This window comes from Papio anubis, chromosome 8, assembly GCF_008728515.1.
Source record: "Papio anubis isolate 15944 chromosome 8, Panubis1.0, whole genome shotgun sequence".
In the NCBI taxonomy this organism is placed as follows: domain Eukaryota; kingdom Metazoa; phylum Chordata; class Mammalia; order Primates; family Cercopithecidae; genus Papio; species Papio anubis.
In genome coordinates this window covers 65,105,030-65,124,363 of record NC_044983.1, presented here as the reverse complement: position 1 = coordinate 65,124,363, position 19,334 = coordinate 65,105,030, and the positions used below count along the sequence as shown (strand labels likewise).

At 38.3% G+C, this 19,334-nt stretch overlaps 1 long non-coding RNA gene and 1 pseudogene across 3 annotated transcripts in view; one reads left to right on the top strand and one right to left on the bottom strand.

The window, feature by feature from the left end:
* The window catches only part of LOC110743961, a 131,156-nt gene that overhangs the window by 34,793 nt on the left and 77,029 nt on the right, over positions 1–19,334 (top strand). For all 3 annotated transcript variants that reach the window (XR_002523844.2, XR_002523845.2, XR_002523843.2), the window contains exon 5: positions 18,895–18,965. This is a non-coding gene — a long non-coding RNA (uncharacterized LOC110743961). The remainder of the gene's footprint in view (positions 1–18,894; positions 18,966–19,334) is intronic.
* On the bottom strand, positions 1,930–3,047 carry LOC110743960 (annotated as a pseudogene).

The following is a 19,334-nucleotide window of genomic DNA, read 5'->3' as shown; positions in this document are numbered from 1 at the left end:
TTCTAATGGAAGCAAAGCTTTTGATGTTTGGGTTTAGAAAGCTGCCTGGTCTCTTTAGAGTTCAAATTTTCATACATTGGAACAATTGATCAAAGACTTTATTTTAGGACAGAGAGAAAAGGCAATTTACTTTACCTATAGTTGTTTTGTGTTCTCAACATTATTATTATACTTTTTTTTTTCTGAACCATCTCCCTGTTTGAAGATCTGCTTTTTAACTAACATATATTGGCTTCATCTTCTTTTTGATCAGTCTGATAAACCATCTGGAAACAATTGAGAGTGACGTCACAAGTCTAGCATTATGATTTCAATGTAGGATCAAAGAATAGAAGGGGAAAAAGTGAGGAGTGGAGAAGCTCGATTTAACCTTTAAGTACAAATAACTAACAGGGTACAAAAAGGCAAGAAAACATGACAAAATGAAAGGATTATTGATGGGCAATAAAGGAAGCGTAGTAGGTTTACCTTGAGATTTCACTGAGCTAATATACTGGCTCCCATTTCTATGTTTATTGTAGGAAAAAGAGAAAAACACTAACCCAGGGATAGTGCTGACTAGGGATGCCTAAGTTAAAAAGACATTGTAGCACTGGGCTTGGCAGAGTGTCCTGAAGCTAAGTGCGGAAGACTGCGGGAAACGTCTTCAACTGGGGCTAAAGGTCATAAGCAAGGACAATGAATCTGGAATTTAGAGGTATTCATACTCCAGTGAAGAATTTCCAGACCCCTCATGAAAACAGCAGATTGCCAACTCACCATCTAATACTAAAGCTGAGACTAAGCCGCCCCTGGAAAGTAAGCAAATGATTAGAAGGGTGGATTTCAGGCAAGCAAAAGGTGAGAGCCCAGAATCTCCATGTGAATGACCCTAAAATTACAGCTAATATAGAAAGTGGCTTCCTTGTACCTTTAGAAATTGAACTCTCAGAACCTGATTGACAGTCTGCTCTTAAGAACATTAGCTCAATCTGGAGAGAAATGTATGTTTCCAGCTGGCTCGAAAAGTTCTTCTCCTATATGGATTTTAGGTAGAAGCAGAAGGAGGTGAGTGAATTTCAGGGAGGGCACTGGGTCTGGCAAGCTATAAAAACTTTTCTTTGGAGAAATCGGAGAGCAGCAACTCTAGATTCTTTTTTTTTTTTTTTTTTTTTTTTTGTTATTTAAATCAACAACACTGTATTTTCCAGAATTATCAGCAAATATACTGTAGTTCTATATTTTATCTATGAACATGATTTATTTAAAACATCCTCGAATGCTACTTAACTTTAATATCTTTTAAAAATACCTTTCTACTAATCAATTTAGTTATACATTTTAAAAATTATTATGAGGTCATATGTTCCAATTTGAGTTTGGAAAATATGATTACTGTACTAGCTCATGAATCCCTTTGGTTACCAAGCTATGCCCCCAAAATTTTCCTCTACATTAGTTACTCTTATCAAGATTGAAGTTACTCAACTATTTAAGTAATTCTTATCTAATATAACAATTCTCACATTAAAGTGAGGACATTTCCAACCCTTTAGTTTCTGTTGCCTCTCTTCATTTAACTATAATATGCCCCAAATGAGGCATCAATAAAATCTTATTGTTATTTGATTTTTTTTAGAGATGCTGTCTCACTATGTTGCCCAGGCTGGGCTCAAGCAATCTCCCAGCCTCAGCCTCCAGAGTGGCTGGTATTCCAGGTGTTACAGGTCACTATGCCCAGCCCAGGATCTTACTTTTTAATATTATTGTGCAGTGGCACGATCATAGCTCATTGCAGCCCCAATCTCTCAGGTTCAAGGGATTCTCCTGTCTTTGTCTTCCAAGTAGCCAGGACTACAGGGACTATGGGCATGCACTACCACACCCAACTTTCTAAACCATTTTATTTATTTTTATTTGTTTTAGTGGAGATGGGGTTTTGCTATGTTGCCCAGGCTGGTCTCGAACTCCTGAGCTCAAGTGATCCCCTCCAACCTCAATCTCCCAAAATGCTGGGATTACAGGGGTGAGCTATACCATGCCCTGTCTCGGAATCCTATTTTTTAAAAGTGAAAAAGCAAGTGGTCATATCTATGAAAAAAAAAATGACATTAAAAAGGAACATACGCATAACCAAATATTGCTGCCCTCACTTTATTGTGAGAATTGTTTTTATACTACGTATTTGGTTGTATGCTGCTGCCAGTGTACATAAAACAATTACCCTCGTGAAATAGAAATTTATGAAAATTCAGAGAGGTAGATGTGAGGAACTGAAAAGGTAGAAGTTTGTATATTATGGCACATATGTTATAGGGATAAGTTTTTGTACAGGCTTCAAATTTCTAGCTCTCTTTTGAATATTCACTGGTTCATGAGAAGTGGTTTGGGAAACCTTTGAAAGGTCCATTTGACCACAAAAGGGAACAGACGTTCTGGAGTCTGGAGAGATTTGAACTCGAAGATACCCCAGTCAGCAGGAAGTCATGTGGAACATTCTGCAGACAGAATTGTTTCAAGTTTGAAGATCCCTGGGATACTTTGATACAGTTGAGTCCAGCCTCCAGCCAGAGCTGTTGAAGCACTTTCTTTATAGCAGCAAGGCTGGGGGAACCAGACATGACACAGCCCAGAGCCGAGCCAATCTGTGGGTTGGTGGCTTGCGAGTCGGTGGGACCAGACAGCGGGGCAGTGTGTGGCCTTGATGTGATAATTTTTAAAAACATTCAGCCTTTAGAATCATTTAGATCAAGGCTTTAGCATCATTTTCAACACAGTACTCTAGGAGCCACTAACAATTGACTGGAGTTTGCATTTGAGTTCAAAAAGTATTTGTCATCCTGGCCTGAGATGAAGAACATATCACTTTTGTCGAAAATTTTGGAGGATATATGTGATTTTATTTAGATATAGAATGATTTCATATTTTTGCTTAGTACAATTACAAATTTATGAACATTCCCAGGTTACAAATGTCTGATTTGTATGTTGTTTAAAACTCATAACCTATAGGCCGGGTGTGGTGGCTCACGCCTGTAATCCTAGCACTTTGGGAGGCCAAGGTGGGCAAATCATGAGGTCAGGAGTTTGAGACCTGCCTGGCCAACATGGTGAAATCCCGTCTCTACTAAAAACACAAAAAATTAGTTGGGCATAGTGGTACTCACCTGTAATCCCAGCTACTCAGGAGGCCAAGACAGGAGAATCGCTTGAACCCAGGAAGCAGAGGTTGCAGTGAGCCGAGATCGTGCCACTACACTCTAGTCCAGGTGACAGAATGAGACTCCGTCTCAAGAAAAAAAAAAAAAAGAAAAAACAGCCAAAAAAACCCCCTCATAACCTATGAAAACAATAGTGGGAGTGGGAGGACAAAGGAAGGAGACAGAGGACGGAGGATGTTTATCTTTATCTATCAGCACAGCAAAATACTTCATAACCAAATCTCATAGAGTCTGACGCTTCTGGCTTCGACTTGTTTCTTCATCATGTATTAAAGCTGTGTGACTTTTTTTTTTTTTTTTTTAAATCTGGTTCCTTCATTTGTAAAATGGGGTTCTTTTCAAAATTAAATATGGTAGCTTAAGCAAAACACTGCTTAGTACATAGTGCATACTAAGACCTCCATAAAAGTTAGCTTTGATTAACAGAGCTATTTCTGTTCCTGGTGAAGTGAAGGAACTCCTAGCCAATTCTCAACCTTTTTTTTTTTTTTTTTTTAAAATAGGATCCTTGGCAACTTAAATTTTTCTAATTAAACACCACCTGGATATCAGTGTGTACTAATGCAATGCAGGTGGTGCAAAAGGAAGTTTACTAAGAAACAGGAACCATTGGCCCTTGGCCCAGTCGGTTTTCAACAAATTGTTGAGCAAGTTATTTACCTTTTCTGGGTTCTCAGTTGCTCGTATGTAAAATTGTGATCTTATAATGTTATGATATCAGATGCTATTATTTTAGAGGGATTTGCAAATTGGGAAATTCGTGAAGTAAGTTCCATTTCCTTACTGTTATCTCTCTCCTTTGATTCCCTCTCCTCTTCCTTTCCAGGAATGGACACACCCACCCAAATCATTCAGGCTCAAATCTAGTCTGTATTAAGTTAAAATGTTTATGTGAACACAAGAGAAATGAAAACATACATCCACACAAGAACTCGTACACATATGTTCAAGTAGCACTTTGCATAATAACTAAATGATAGAAATGACCCAAATGTCCATCAACTAATGAATGGATAAATAAAATGTGGTATATCCATACAATGCCATATTCATTGGCCATAGAAGGGAATGAAGTGATGATATATGCTACAACATGGATTAACCTTGAAAACATTGTGAAAAGTGAAAGAAGACAGACTTAAAAGAACAAACATTGTGATTCTATTTATGAAAAATATCTAGAATAGACAAATCCATGGAGACAGAAACTAGATTAGTGGTTGCCAGGAACTGGGGCAGAGGGAGGTGAGGAGTTACTGTTAATGGGTATGAGACTTCTTTTGAAGGTGATGAAATATTCCAAAATTCCAAAATTGATTGTGATAACAATTGCACAACTCTGTGAATATACTAAATACCTTTACATTGTACATTTTTAAAAGATGAATTATACAATATGTGGATTATATCTCAATAAAGCTATTATTTCAAAAACAAATTCTATTTGAAAGATGCAGAAGACAAAATAGTGACTCATTTGGCTTCTAGTTGAGAATCTAAAGAACTTCTTGTGACACAAAACAAGCTTGTCTAAAAGGGTCTGTAAGTCAAAATTGAGTCAGTAGATATATCTTTGGAATCTTCTATTAAGAACAGAAGAAATAATTTCTTAGGAAATAAAGACAAAACAAAGACAGTATCTGAATTTTGTAATAGGATAGGAGGCAAATCGAAACTTTCACTGCAAAAGTTAAGGTGAATAGCCAAGCAAATTCATATCATGTGTTCTTAGATAAAAATAAATCAGCTTTGAGGATTCTGAGTGCTTACGTTTGCACCTCACTAAATTAATTAATTAATTAATTAATTAAGTTAGTTAGTTAGTTAGTTAGTTATCTTGCTCTGTTGCCCAGGCTGGATTGCAGTTGCATAATCTCGGCTCACTGCAACCTCTGTCTCTCAGGCTTGAGCTATCCTCTCACCTCAGCCTCTGGAGTAGCTGGGATTACAGGCACACACCGCCACATCTGGCTAATTTTTGTATTTTTCATAGAAATGGGGTTTCACCATGTTGGCCAGGCTGGTCTCAAACTCCTGACCTCAAGTGATCCGCTTGCCTGGGCCTCCCAAAGTGCCGGGATTACAGGTATGAACCACGGCAACCGGCCCTCACTAAATTTAAAATGTCAAAATACTTTATTGTCTATTTCTAAAGATAAAAATTTCTACTAATAAAAACAACCCAAGTAATCTATAAATTTATAAGCAATAGTCACCTTTACTCTCTCTTGCAGACACACAAACATCAAATGCTAGCACCTCAGATTTCTGTTTTAGATTTTTTTTTTTTTTTTTTGAGACGGAGTCTTGCTCTGTCACCAGGAGGCTGGAGTGCAGTGGCAGGATCTTGGCTCATTGCAAGCTTCGCCTCCCAGATTCACGCCATTCTCCTGCTGCAGCCTCCTGATTAGCTGGGACTACAGGCGCCCGCCGCCATGCCCAGCTAATTTTTTGTATTTTTAGTAGAGACAGGGTTTCATTGTGTTTGCCAGGATGATCTCGATCTCCTGACCTCATGATCTGCCCGCCTCGGCCTCCCAAAGTGCTGGGATTACAGGCGTGAGCCACTGTGCCTGGTCGATTTTTTTTTTTTTTTGAGACAAGGTTTTGCTTTGTTACCCAAGCTAGAGTGCAGTGGCACAATCGTGGCTCACTGTGGCCTTGACCTCCCAAGCTCAAGTGATCCTCCCACCTCAGCCTTCTGAGTAGGTAGGACTACAGGCGTGCGCCAGCACATCTGGCTAATTTTTAATTTTTTTCTTAGAAATGAGGTCTCACTATGTTGCCCAGGCTGGTCTTAAACTCCTGGACTCAAGGAATCTTCCCACCTTGGCCTCCTGAAGTGTTGAGATTACAGGCTTGAACCACCGTGCCTGGCCAGAACTTATTTTTGTTTGGAATCCTACCATAGATGTTAAAATCACGTTAACATGATTTTACCTATATGGGTGTAGCAGGCAGTTAAGAATCATCTATCTACTCATTAATGTTGAGTTCCTAAAGACCCTTCTGCAATTCTTATCACTAGTTTGTTCTAATTATTAGGCACAGTCCTTGCCTGCTGTGACTAAGAAAAACAACCACAAAACTTCTTCAGAAATTAAAGAAGTCTTGCCCAGTCAGCAGAAAAAGGCAAACACTGAGAAATAGGGAGCTAACAGATTACCTTTGCTGTCACTCTTCTCAAGAAAACTGGAGATAGAGGTGGGGTGGAGAGGAGTCCCAAGCCCAGTGCCAGCTATGAGGCACTGTCAGCTCCTGATGACCAAGGTAGCTTGGACCTCTTCCTTCAACCTCTGCTGGCCACATGTGAGAAATCTCTCATCCTTAGGAATCTTGCCAATCGGGCCTCTGCCTCTTTGTTCATCCCAAGGTAGAGATATGTGGGCCTTGTAGCACACAGAGCTCTGTAGATAATATTCTCTTCCCAAAGTAAGAAACAGGAGAGCAGGCGGGGCTCTAAGTGCAGTATATGTGTGTGTGTGTGTGTGTGTGTGTATGTGTGTGCGCGTGCGCGCGAGTGCGCTTGTGTATGTAAGGAGCCTGAAATTATGGAATGAATTGGAATGAGATTGCAGCTATTTATATTTAAGAAGCAATTTTAATAGAAACTGTGAAAGATTTCAGCAGTTAAAGTGAAGAAAGACGTTCAGACATGGAAATGGGAATGACTGGACTGTCCACAGGGATTTTCTGCAGAATGTGTCATCCAGATAAATTCTCCTATTAGAACAAGCTGTCTGGGCACTTTCTGTCTACAGTTTTAAGTGACACCCAAGTGCTGCTGAGAGTACAGACTTTACTAAAGACCTTCCTAAAGGCAGAGAAGAGGAAGCTGCCTGGGCAAGCGAGAGATAGTGGGAGCAAAGGAAATGAGACTTCTGGCAGAAGAAAAAGGGAGCATTATTATGGCAAATACACAAAACATGACATTTACTATTTTAACTATTTTAAAGTACACAATTCAGTGGCATTAAGTAGGTTCACGATGCTGTGCAATCCCAAAATTATATTTCAGAAAATTTGTCATCACCTCGAAAGGAAGCCTTGAACTTAGTAAATCAGTCTCTCCCCCTGCCCATTTCTCAAGTCCCTGGCAACTGCCAATCTGCCTCCTGGGAAGCAGGAAACTTGCAAACAAATGTCCATAGAAGCGCTATTCACAATAGCCAAAAGGTTGAAGCAATCCAGATGTTCATCAATAAATGGATGGATAGACCAAATATGATCTATCTGTGCGAGGGAATAGCACTTAGCCACAAAAAGAATACAGTACTACTGCCAATGGGTATGAGGTTTCTTTTTGGGGCAACAAAAGTGTTCTACAGTTGATTGTGGTCATTGTTGTACAACTTTGTGAATATACTTAAAATCTTTTCACTTTAAATGGTTGAATTGTATGGTACATGAGTTAATATCTCAACAAAACGGCTTAAAAAGAAACTAAAAGAATGAAGTGCCAACACACGATACAACACAAATGAACCTCCAAAACACTGAGCTGCTCCATTTCTGTTCTTAGAGAGTGAAGGGATAGGCAGGGTAGTGGTGGGATATCACATAAGGGCCCACAGGCTTGGGACCTGGGAAGGGCTCTTGTCCATGGGGCAATCTATTTTGCACCATTCGGGCTGTCAGGTTATATTCCACCCAAGGAACCCAGAGGAGCCAACTAACTTCTGCATATGTTTATTTTAAGAATATTTTTCCCAAGGGCTTTAAAATTTCCTGAAAGCAGGCAATAATTTAGGAGTTAGAAGAAGTTGGGAAAAATGAAACATGAAGGGTAGTCATCCCTTCCTTCTTTGATTTTTGTGACTCATCTTTCCTTGCCACCTCCCTCCTCTCCTCCCTTCCTGTCCTCCCTTCCACTCCCTCCTGTACACCAGCCCAGCCAGCTTGTCTCCTTTCTTTGGACTTGATTTGTGATGTCTTCCTTTGCCTGTGCTCAAGTACACCTTGTATACTCAGTCCCAGTCCAGTGTCTGGTACAGAGTAGGCACTTAATACATGGCAGTTGAATGAAGGAAAGAATTATGATTGAACAGATAAATCAAGTATGCTGCTTCTGGAAGTCAATGAACAGATAGACAATTAATCAGGTCCCACCTCTCAAACTGCACTTTCCCGAAACTCCAGATCCCTTCTGTGGAACAACTCTCTGTGTCCTCTCTCCTGAAGCTCTCTGAATTTTTATGTCAGTGCTTATTTTACTCTCTTATATTTTGGGCCGGCAGTAAAGACCTTATCCTCATTCACCTTCATGTTTCCTATAGCCTTTAGTAGAGTGATCCCCACAAAGATATACCCTTTAACATTCATTTTACTGAATTACCTTGAGAATCTACAAAGTAAAATAAAAACCTACATAGTCTCCTCTTTCAGGTCTTTAAAATCCCTTTGTGGAACTTTCTGAGATACTTTCAGGGAAATCTATCCCTGTCTTGTCCTCTCATGATACATTTGGTATTCTTTTCCTCTGGCAGCTGGGGGATTTGTAATTTAATGTTCCCCCTGAGGTATGGTGAGCTCCTTTAAGGCAAGGACACCTTGATATCTACTTATTGATTGAATAAATAAATGAATGAATTGTACTAATGCTAATTTTGCTTTAATGAAGACAGGATAGGCTCCATCAATGATAAATGGATTTGATAAAGAAATAAATTATGGAAATAAGCTTTGAAGAAATACCGTTTATCTCATTTGGGAAACAGAATTATAAAACACAGTTTAGTTATCCTATTTTCATAAAAGTGATTTCAATTTTCCTTTACTTTTACTGCAATTACGGGTACACCTAGTTTGAAGAGCTAGGTAGTTCTACAAGTTCTGTTACGAAATATACCAGTCCTCTCTGCCCTGCCCCGCCCCCCTTCTCTTCTTGGCGGGAAACACTTTCAATTACTTTAGCTGATTTTAGAATTTACCTCCATATCTCTAAATTCCATGATTTTACTGCTGTTTCTGACTTTAAGTTGAGGTATTCCGTCTGCCTCTACAGATGTGAGAGATTGAATTCTATTTCCTCCTATTGTCACCATACCCGTGCACTCTTTCTATGTCTTCATCCTTGCAACATTGTACTATAGTTTTGATTACATCAGAATCCAGTGTTTATATTACCATAACATGACAATTGTAAATGCTGTTCAAAGCTGAGCCATTGTACTAAGTAAGTCTTCCTTTTTCCAATCTGTATGTTTTGTTTTCTCTGAAGAAAATAATTGCCTTGTTTCTGTCCTTATCAATAATTCAATTTCAATGACAGTCCAAATTTCATGGTATGGGGAAATTAATAACCTGAACATCTAGAGAAGTCAGTGGCACGAGGGACAGCAAGAGGCATGAATCACAGTCTGAAGACCTTCCGATGGATCAGGTCTTCTCCCGTTTGCATCTTCTTGAAAAAATATCCATCATGGCCCTTGGAGCTGGGCCCATCTGGCCTGTTTGGCTTGTGTGCCAGGTCACAGCTGTCATTCTTGGTCTCCCTTCTTCATGATTCCTCCCTCGTCTCTTCAATGTGCCATCTCCTGTTTTCTGTATTTTATTCTTCCTTTTTCCTGTGTTACTCCCTCATTTTTGTGGTACGTATCCTCCAGTAGTTTTCATAGATAGGTTGCAAGCAAGGTAAAATTTCAGAGATGTTATTTGTCTGGAAATGTCTGCCTTAGCCTTCTGACTTGATCTGTAGTTGGACTGGGGGTGGAATTCTAGGTATGAAACATGTTCCCTTCAGAAGTTTAAAGGAATTTCTTCACTGTAATCCTGCTGTAAGTGTATCTGTTAGGAAGCCTGAAGCCATTCGGGTTTATGGTTCATTTCGTGTGATCTATTTTTCTCTCAAAAAGATCTTATCTCTCAGTGATCAGCAGAAATCTGAGGATTTTCTTTTTTCTCAGTCATCTGGAATTTCGTAGCATCTATTTAATCCACTGTGTGGGGCGTTTAGTGGATTCTGTACTTTGAAGTCATGTGCTTCAATTTTCTGAAATTCCCTTGCGTATGTTTGTGGATGATATCCTTCTCCCTGTCGGTTGGCTCTCCTTTTAGGACCTCTTGAATTAGTCCTCTCTCTTTTTCTTCTATTTTTACTCTTATTTTCCTTGTCCTTCATTTTTGCTTTACTTTCCATGAGGCCTATCTTCCTTCTCTTCTGTATAATAGGTATAATTTCTGCAAACAGAGTTTTAATTTCCAAGAGCTTAAGACCTATGCTTTTTGTTTTCAGAATCCCTTTTTAAAGAGCATTCCATTCTCCTCACATGGCTACAATGTTTTCTCTAATTTATGTGAGGATATCATTGATAGTGTTTGCTTTTTAATAACGGTTCTTCCCCTGCATTGTATCTGCTTCTATGGAGTTATTCTCTTGTTAGTTTGGTTTTGTCTTTCTCTGTCAGGTTAGCGGCTTTCCTCAGATGTCTGATGATCCTCCTTGCCTTGGGGTGACAGAAGCTCTGGGTGCAAGGGGGTTTGTCAAATGTGATGCTTACTCTTGGTGACCTGGCAGGGTCATTTCCTTGGTGGATAGCTTCTAAATGAGTATTTCCAAGCCCTCACTTTTGTGCTAGTCAAAATCCAAGAGATGACTTCCAGTCTCCTGCTGTGTTTTGGGGCCTGAGGAGGTGAGAGGATGGAAGGTCTCATTCCCCACCCATCGAGCCTGCAGCCCCCCAGGTTCCTTGGTCCCAGTGGCCCCCACAGAAGCCATAGCTCTAGCCTCCTGCCAAAGTCGGCTGAGCTGGTGGCACAGTGTGGAAGAGTGGATTAGTGGCTGAACTCCCCGGGCTTTCCATTGTCCTTCCTTATGTCAGGGCCTCCCCATCCATCTGACTTCCAGAAGTCCCCGGTGTCACCCATTCCCAACCCTCTGGGAGATTTTCTGGTGTAAATTATATCTCTCTCTGATAAATCCTTCACTACTCACTCGTCTGTCTGCTTTCCAGCTTCTGAAATTTTGTTTTTCTTGTTTTCTTTCCTGTTCTTTACTGTTTTGTTGGTTTGTTCATTAAAGAAAATCCTTTTATTCTTATTTTAGTGAAGTTTCAGGAGGGATCAAAGTAGATACAGGTGTTCAACTCACCATCTTTTTCATGATATAATTATTGTATATTCCATAAGGCACATAATACAATACAATCCTGACACAAGTCTTTGCACAAATATGTATAGATTTAAGTTTGACTGAGAAAGGATTGAGATGGATATAATAAAAATATAAACTTGCAAAGTTAAGAATTCTAATGTTGAAAGAAAAAGCACAATAGTAGGAATGTGTGAAGAGCACATTGAAATTAATAATACTAGTTTACATTTACCTAATGCTTATTATGCACCATGTATTCTTCTGCACATTCTACACTTATTAACTTATGTTATATATATTACTTTATTGAGGTACGGTTATATGTGAAAAACTATAGACATTTAATGTATACAACTTGATGAGTTTGAGGATAAGTATACATCCATGAAACCATCATCATCATCACGGCCATTAACATACTGTTTTTGTTTTTGTTTTTTGAGACGGAATTTTGCTCTTTCACCCGGGCTGGAGTGAAGTGGTATGATTTCGGCTCACTGCCCCTCCTGGGCTCAAGCGACTCTCCTGCCTCAGCCTCCTGAGTAGCTGGGATTACAAACGCCCGCCACCACGCCCAGCTAATTTTTTATTTTTAGTAGAGATGGAGTTTCACCATGTTGGCCAGGCTGGTCTCGAGCACCTGACTTGAGGTGATCCACCCTCCTCGGCCGCCCAAAGTGCTAGGATCACAGGCATGAGCCACCGTGCCCAGCCAGCCATAAACATATTAATTGCCTCCCAAAGTTTCCTCTTGCCACCTTTGCTATTATGTTATTGCTTTCTTCTTTGATGAGAACACTTCACAAAAGGTATACTCTCAGCAAATTTTAAGTGTACAATTCAGTATTGTTAGCTGTAAGCAATATGCAAGAACTTACCTTGCATAAATAAAAATTTGTGCCCTTTGACCATCACCTCCCCAGTTTTCCCTCATCTCAGTCCATGGTAACCATCATTCTACTCTCTGCTTCTGTGAATTTGACTATTTTGGACTCCACATATAAATGAGATCATACCTATACTCTCTGTCTTTCTGTGCCTGGCTTACTTCAGTTAGCATAATGCCCTCCAGGTCCATCCATGCTGTTGCAAATGGCAAGATTTCTCTCTCTCTCTCTCTCTCTCTCTCTTTTTCTTTTATCTTGTGACAGAGTTTCCCTCTTGTTGTCCAGGCTGGAGTGCAATGGTATGATCTCGGCTCACTGCAACCTCCACCTTCCAGGTTCAAGCGATTATCCTGCCTCAGCCTCCCGAGTAGTTGGGATTGCAGGCATGCACCACCATGCCCAGCTAATTTATTATTTTTTCTTTTTTGGTATTTTTAGTAGAAATGGGGTTTTGCCATGTTGGCCAGGCTGGTCTCAAAGTCCTGACCTCAGGTGATCCACCCACCTGGGCCTCCCAAAGTGCTAGGATTACAGGTGTGAGCCACCGCACCTGGCCAATTTACTTCTTTTTAAAGGCTGAATAATATTCCATTGTATGTGTATAGCACATTTTCTTTATCCATTTGTCCATCAGTGGAAATTTAGGTTGTTTGCATATCCTGTTCATGCTGCAAAACACATGGGCATGCAGGTATTTCTTCAAGATCCTGATTTAAGTTCCTCTGGATAAATACCCAGAAGTGGGGTTGATGGATCATATGGTAGTTCTATTTTTAATATTTTGAGAAACCTCCTTACTGTTTTTGTTTTTTTTTTTCCTAAAGGCTGTACCAATTTACATTCCCACTAGCAGTGTATCAGGGTTTCCTTTCTCTCATATCATCATTAAAGCTTATTATCTTTTGTTTTGTTAATATTAGTCATCCTAATAGGTGTGAGATGATATATCCTTGTGGTCTGGTTTGCATTTTCCTGACGGTTAGTGATATTGAGTACCTGTTCATATATCTGCTGCTCATTCACATGTCTCATTTTGAGAAATGTCTTTTTAGATCCTTTGCCCATTTTTTAATCAGGTTGTCTGTTTTCTTACTCTGGAATTGTTTGAGGTCTTTATATATTTTGAATATTAACCCCTTATCAGATGTATAGTTTGCAAATATTTTCTTCCATCCTGTTGTATTTTCTTTTTCTTTTTTTAAAAAGACAGGGTCTCACTCCTGTTGTCCAGAGTGGAGTAGAGTGGAGTGATCACAGCTCACCGCACTCTTGACTTCCCGGATCATAGGTTTGGCTCTGTGTCCCCACCCAAATCTCATCTAGAATTGTAATCCCCATAATCCCATATGTCAAGGGTGGAAACTGGTGGGAGGTGATCAGATCATGGGAACGGTTTCTCCCATGCTTTATGCATGATAGTGAGTGAATTCTCACAATATCTGTTTGTTTGATAAGTGTGGGGGTCTTCCCCTTTCATGCACTCTTTCTCTCTCTCCTGTTGCCTTGTGAAGAAGGTGCTTGCTTTCCCTTCACCTTCTGCCATGATTGTAAGTTTTCTGAGGCCTCCTGGCATATGGGACTGTGAGCCAATTAAACCTCTTTACTTTATAAAGATTACCCAGTCTTGGATATTACTTTATAGCAGTGTGAAAATGGAATAACACATCAGGCTCAGGTGATTCTCCCACCTCAGCCTCCCCAGTAGCTGAGACTACAGGCAAGCACCTGACTACAGGCATGCACCATGTCTGGCTAATTTTGTGTATTTTTAGTAGACACAGGGTTTTGCCATGTTGCCCAGGCTGTAGTCTTTTCATTTTGTTGGTTATTTCCTTTGCTACTCAGAAGCTCTCTGGTTTGATGTAATCCTACTTGTTTATTCCTGCATTTGTAGCTTGTGCTTTTGGTGTCTTATCCAAAAATTCATTGCTAAGATGAATCAAGGAACTTTTCCCGTATGCCTTTTTCTAGAAGTTTTATTTTTGTCACACCTTACATTGAAGTCTTTAATCCATTTTGAGTTGATTTTTTGTGTATGGCATAACGTAATGGCCCAGTTTTATTATTTTGCATGTGGATATCTTGTTTTCCCAATACTATTTATTGAAGAGGTTATCTTTTCTTCATTTTGTATTCTGGGCACCCTTGTCAAACATTAGTTGACTGTATATGTGTGGGTTTATTTTTAGGCTCTCAATTCTGTACCATTGGTCTATGTGTCTGTTTTTATGCCAATACCATGCTGTTTTTATTACTTTAGCTTTCTGCTATAATTTGAAATCACTAAGTGTAATGTCTTCAGCTTTGTTCATTTTGTTCAAGACTGCTTTGGCTATTTGGGGTATTTTGTGGTTCCTCATGAATTTTAGGAGTTTTTTCTCTGTTTCTGCAAAAAATAACATTGGAATTCTGATAGAGATTGCATTGAATGTATAGATCTCTTTAGGGGGTATGGCTATTTTGACAATGAACATGGCATATCTTTTCATTTTTCTGGGTCTTTTAAAATTTTCTTTTCTTGATGTTTTGTAGTTTTCAGTGTACAGATTCCTCACTTCCTTAATTAATTTATTCCTAAGTATTTTATCCTATTTCTTTTTCCTTTCCTTTCCTTTCCTTTCCTTTTCCTTTTCCTTTTCCTTTTCCTTTTCCTTTTCCTTTTCCTTTTCCTTTTCCCTTTCCTTTTCTTTTCTTTTCTTTCTTTTGGCTGGAGTCTCACTCTGTTACCCAGGCTGGAGTGCAGTGGGGTGATCTCTGCTCACCACAACCTTTGCCTCCCAGGTTCAAGAGATTCTCCTGCCTCAGCCTCCCAAGTAGCTGGGACTACAGGCATGCACCACCATGCCCGGCTAATTTTTGTATTTTTAGTGGAGATGATATTTCGCTATGTTGTCCAGGCTGGTCTCTAACTCCTGACCTCATGATCCGCCCTCCTTGGCCTCCCAAAGTGCTGGGATTACAGGTGTGAGCCACAGCGCCTGGCCTATACTTTTTTCCCCCGTATTGTAATCTTTGCTTTCTGATTTTTTTAAAAAAACATTTCTCCAATCTAGGGTAAATATAGAAAATTGGTTTGGGTCTTTCTAATACTGGGGGACCAGCAGGGGCTCTCTTTGGTCCACTCAACCTTTGAACCTTTGATAGTGTATTAAGGCCTTTATTTTACATAATAAATTTCCATTTATCTCATTCCATTTCCTAATAATAATCTAATGATTTCCACCCTGCTGGGATGGGTCCCATGATCTGCCCCTTCTTTTTTTCTCTGAGTTTCACCCCTATCAACTTTTTTTTTTTTTTTTTAACTTTAAGTTCTGGGATACATGTACTGACATGCAGGTTTGTTACATAGATATACATGTGCCATGGTGGTTTGCTGCACCCATCAACCCGTCATCTAGGTTTTAAGCCTTGCATGCATTAGGTATTTGTCCTAATGCTCTCCCTCCCCTTGCCCCCCACCACCCGACAGGACCTGGTGTGTGATGTTTCCCTCCCTGTGTCCTTGTCTTCTCATTGTTCAACTCCCACTTATGAGTGAGAACATGTGGTGTTTGGTTTTCTGTTTGTTTTCTTAGTTTATTTTTTCAGATAGTTTGTTGTTAGTTTATAGAAATGTAATTGTGTATTGATTTTGTTGATCAATACAAATAAAGCTCATCCTACAGCTTTATTAAATTTATTAGTTTTGACAGTTTTAGTTTTTTTTTGATGAAGTCTTTAGGATTTTCTAAATATAAGACCATATCACTACAAGCAGAGAAAATTTTACTTCTTTCTAATTTTTATGCTCTCTCTGTCTTCTTTCTTTCTTTGCCTAATTGCTCTGGCTAGGACTTCCAATACTGTATTCAATAGAAGCGGTAAGTGTGGGAATCCTTGTTTGTTCCTATTCTTAGAGAAAAAAATTTCTGCTTTTCACCATTGAGTGTAATATTAGCTATGGGTTCAGCATATATGTTCTTCATTATGTTGAAGTGCATTCTTTTTATACCTAATTTGTTGAGTTTTTTTTTTTCTTCTTAATCTTGGAAAGATATTGCATTTTGTCAAATGCCAAAGCTGGTGTAACTTGTTTTAGTAAGGTAATATAGCCATCAGAGGCTATAAAATTGGGCTCAAAGAGTCTGTGGCAAAAGATGTGACTATTTAAACATCATAAAGGATAATAAACACAGTGGATTGAGACATACCAAATATGTTTACATCCATAAATTTATATTTATACTTAGAAATCATTGGATATCTTTGGAGGGTATAAGAAATCTTATTCATTAGTTTGAAAAGAGGTAAGCAAAGAGAAATATTTAAGCATTTGTTCCCTCTTTCCTATATGAACTCCTCTTCAGAGTAAGAAAGTTGTTGATGAAAGGCCTTTTCTTTTTATAGAAGTATTCCAGGTAATGAATCAAGAAAAAGTTGTATCATTAGACCGCTATAATTTTGCAACCACTAATAAATTAATAGAAGTAGGCAATGATCATCAATGGCTGCTAATATCACAACAAAAGAGACTAGCAGATATGTGCATTCTGGAGCCATATACAAATCCACCTGTGAGTTATTCCTGACCAAAAAATTCCATATTGTGAGAAATTCTGTAGCACCATAAGACTTCATTTATGAGAAAACTGGACATTTGAATACTGGCTGGCTATTAATTTCTAGATTGTTAAAAAGTATTATGGTTGTACTAAAAATATTCATCATTTCTATTAATAGGTGCACCTTAAATATTTATGACTGAGGTGGCATGATGTCTAAATTTGTGTCAAAATAATTGAGTAGGGAGGGTAAGATGCAAAAAATGTTGTCTTTTAGTTGATTGTTGTTTAAGCTGGTTGATGGGTACATGGGGGTTAATTATTCAAGTCTTTCTACTTTTGTGTGTGTTTGAAATTTCCTGTAATAAAAAGTTAAAAAAATTAATCTTATACAAATCTTCTATGACATATTTTCAAAATAAATAATACAATTTGCAAAAAACCCATATGATATGATTATTTTTCACTTAAAGTATTACCTCCAAATCTCTATGTATGACCATAAAGAATATGTAAACATAGCAGCATAAAAGGGTATATCAAAGGAGGTCAACATCAGTTAACTCAGCGGGGTGAGATGGTGGTAGATGGATGGGGTGAGGTGGAGAGTGTACACAAAGTTATTTCTGCACCTCTACCTTTTTATATTACACTATTTTAATTGTAACAATTGTATAATACTGTTATCTTTGGAGAAAGATCAAATAAAGAAATGTTTTATGAATAAAAAGTATATATGTATAATACATGTAGTTGTTTTTATTTTTTAATTACAAATTTATGTTGTTTGTTGAAAGATTTATTGCATTTTTTGAATTAAAAAATTTCTTAATTTCTTTTGAATGTGGTTCCCAGAACAACTAAACATAAGTAAACTAAATTGTCAGAGTGAACTTAAAAGAAAGACACAACTAGATATATATAACGAAGCTACACCACAGAAGAAGACAACAAAGAAAAATCAAACAAAAAGTTCCAAGTAACTGTCAACAATATATTTAGCAATATGCACTCAGTGTCACTAATTCTGAAATTTCTCCTCTTTGAAAAGTTACTTTAATGAATATAAAAGAGGCCATTTTCTCTTGTTGATCCACTCAGTTGATGAAACTCTGATTAGGAAATTTTTTCTTTTCCTTTTTTTTAAATCACCATGCAGCCTAAAAAATGATGAGAGAGCAACATGACCTGAAGGCTGGGGATGTCCCATCACCCTGAAATTATTTCTGTTTCATTTTTGTTTCAAAAAAGCCCTTCTCCTTACAAAAGAATAGAAGGAGCTAAATTTCTGTCTTAGCACTAAATGCATCTCAGTGCTGTGGAAACATTTCATTTTCTAGTGATTGCAAGGTCTGTATATCCCCTGCTGTTTGTAGTCTTTATTTAAAAATAAAATTAAGGAAGGAAAAAAGGACAGAAGAAAGGAAAGAAAGGAAGAAACCCTACATGACAAGAACATTAAACTGCAAGGGTGGTTCATTTCAATTTTGAAGCCTCTCTTCACTACTGCAGGGATACCACTTTGGATTCGTGTCAACGTCTTAATAGGGGAACTAAAGCAGTTTATACGCCTCAGAGCACGGGTGCTCAAACCAGAAAATCAGCGTGAAGGGGAGAAGGCCAGTCCTGCCTTGGACGGGTGGAAGCCACATAGTCATGGCCTCTTCTGGTAAGGACCAGATGGCACAATTTGCAGAGGGCAGGTTTAATGTTGTCACCATTAAGACTGGAAGGAAAATGTCTTTGAAGAAACATTTGTTTTACACCCCCTGCTCCCAATCTTGAATTCATCTCATACATATGTTGGAAATAATTCTACCCAAACTCAATTAAATTCTATTTTTATATTGTTGGAATAACCTTACACTCTAAATTGAAAAGACGTTTCTGTAACCTAGAGTGATTTTACTGTAATGAGCACTGCTATATCAAGGCATAATATTTTAATTTTGACTATCATGAATTACTTCTATATATAAATAAATTATACGTGACATGTCAACAACTTTGTCCTGTTGCATTTTGATAAACGTAAAAGCAAATGGAAAATTGAGAGCCACTAGTTTGTTGGAGTTTTAAAATATTCTGTAAGTAATTTACAGATATAAAAATATTAATATTTATATCATTAATTATTTTCATTACCCCATTTTTTTCTTTATAATTTTTAGGCTCAGAGATTCTTCGTCATAACTTGCCAAAATGAAAAAGAACTGTGAAAAGAAAATGGACACTTCTTCAGGTATTATAAAGTATATATTTCCTATAAAGCTTTTTGTCTTTGTTGTTTTTTTAAATTGCTAAATCTGCTTGACTGAAAGGTTCAGAAGGTTAGGGATAGCTTACTTAGGCTAATCCCTCGTGGGTCTTATCTACAGGACTCACTAATTAATGACAGTCTCTTAAACGATAGCCACCTACATATCCTTGGACAGATGATCTTCAATAGTCAAGTTCTGATACAATTTTAAAATCTATTTTATATATTAATGAAAGTTTACAAAGATCTATTAGCCAGAATTCTTTCATTTGCAAGTGACAGAAACAAGATCAAATGTACATGGCCAGGTGCAGTGGCTTGCACCTGTAATCCTAGCACTTTGTGAGGCTG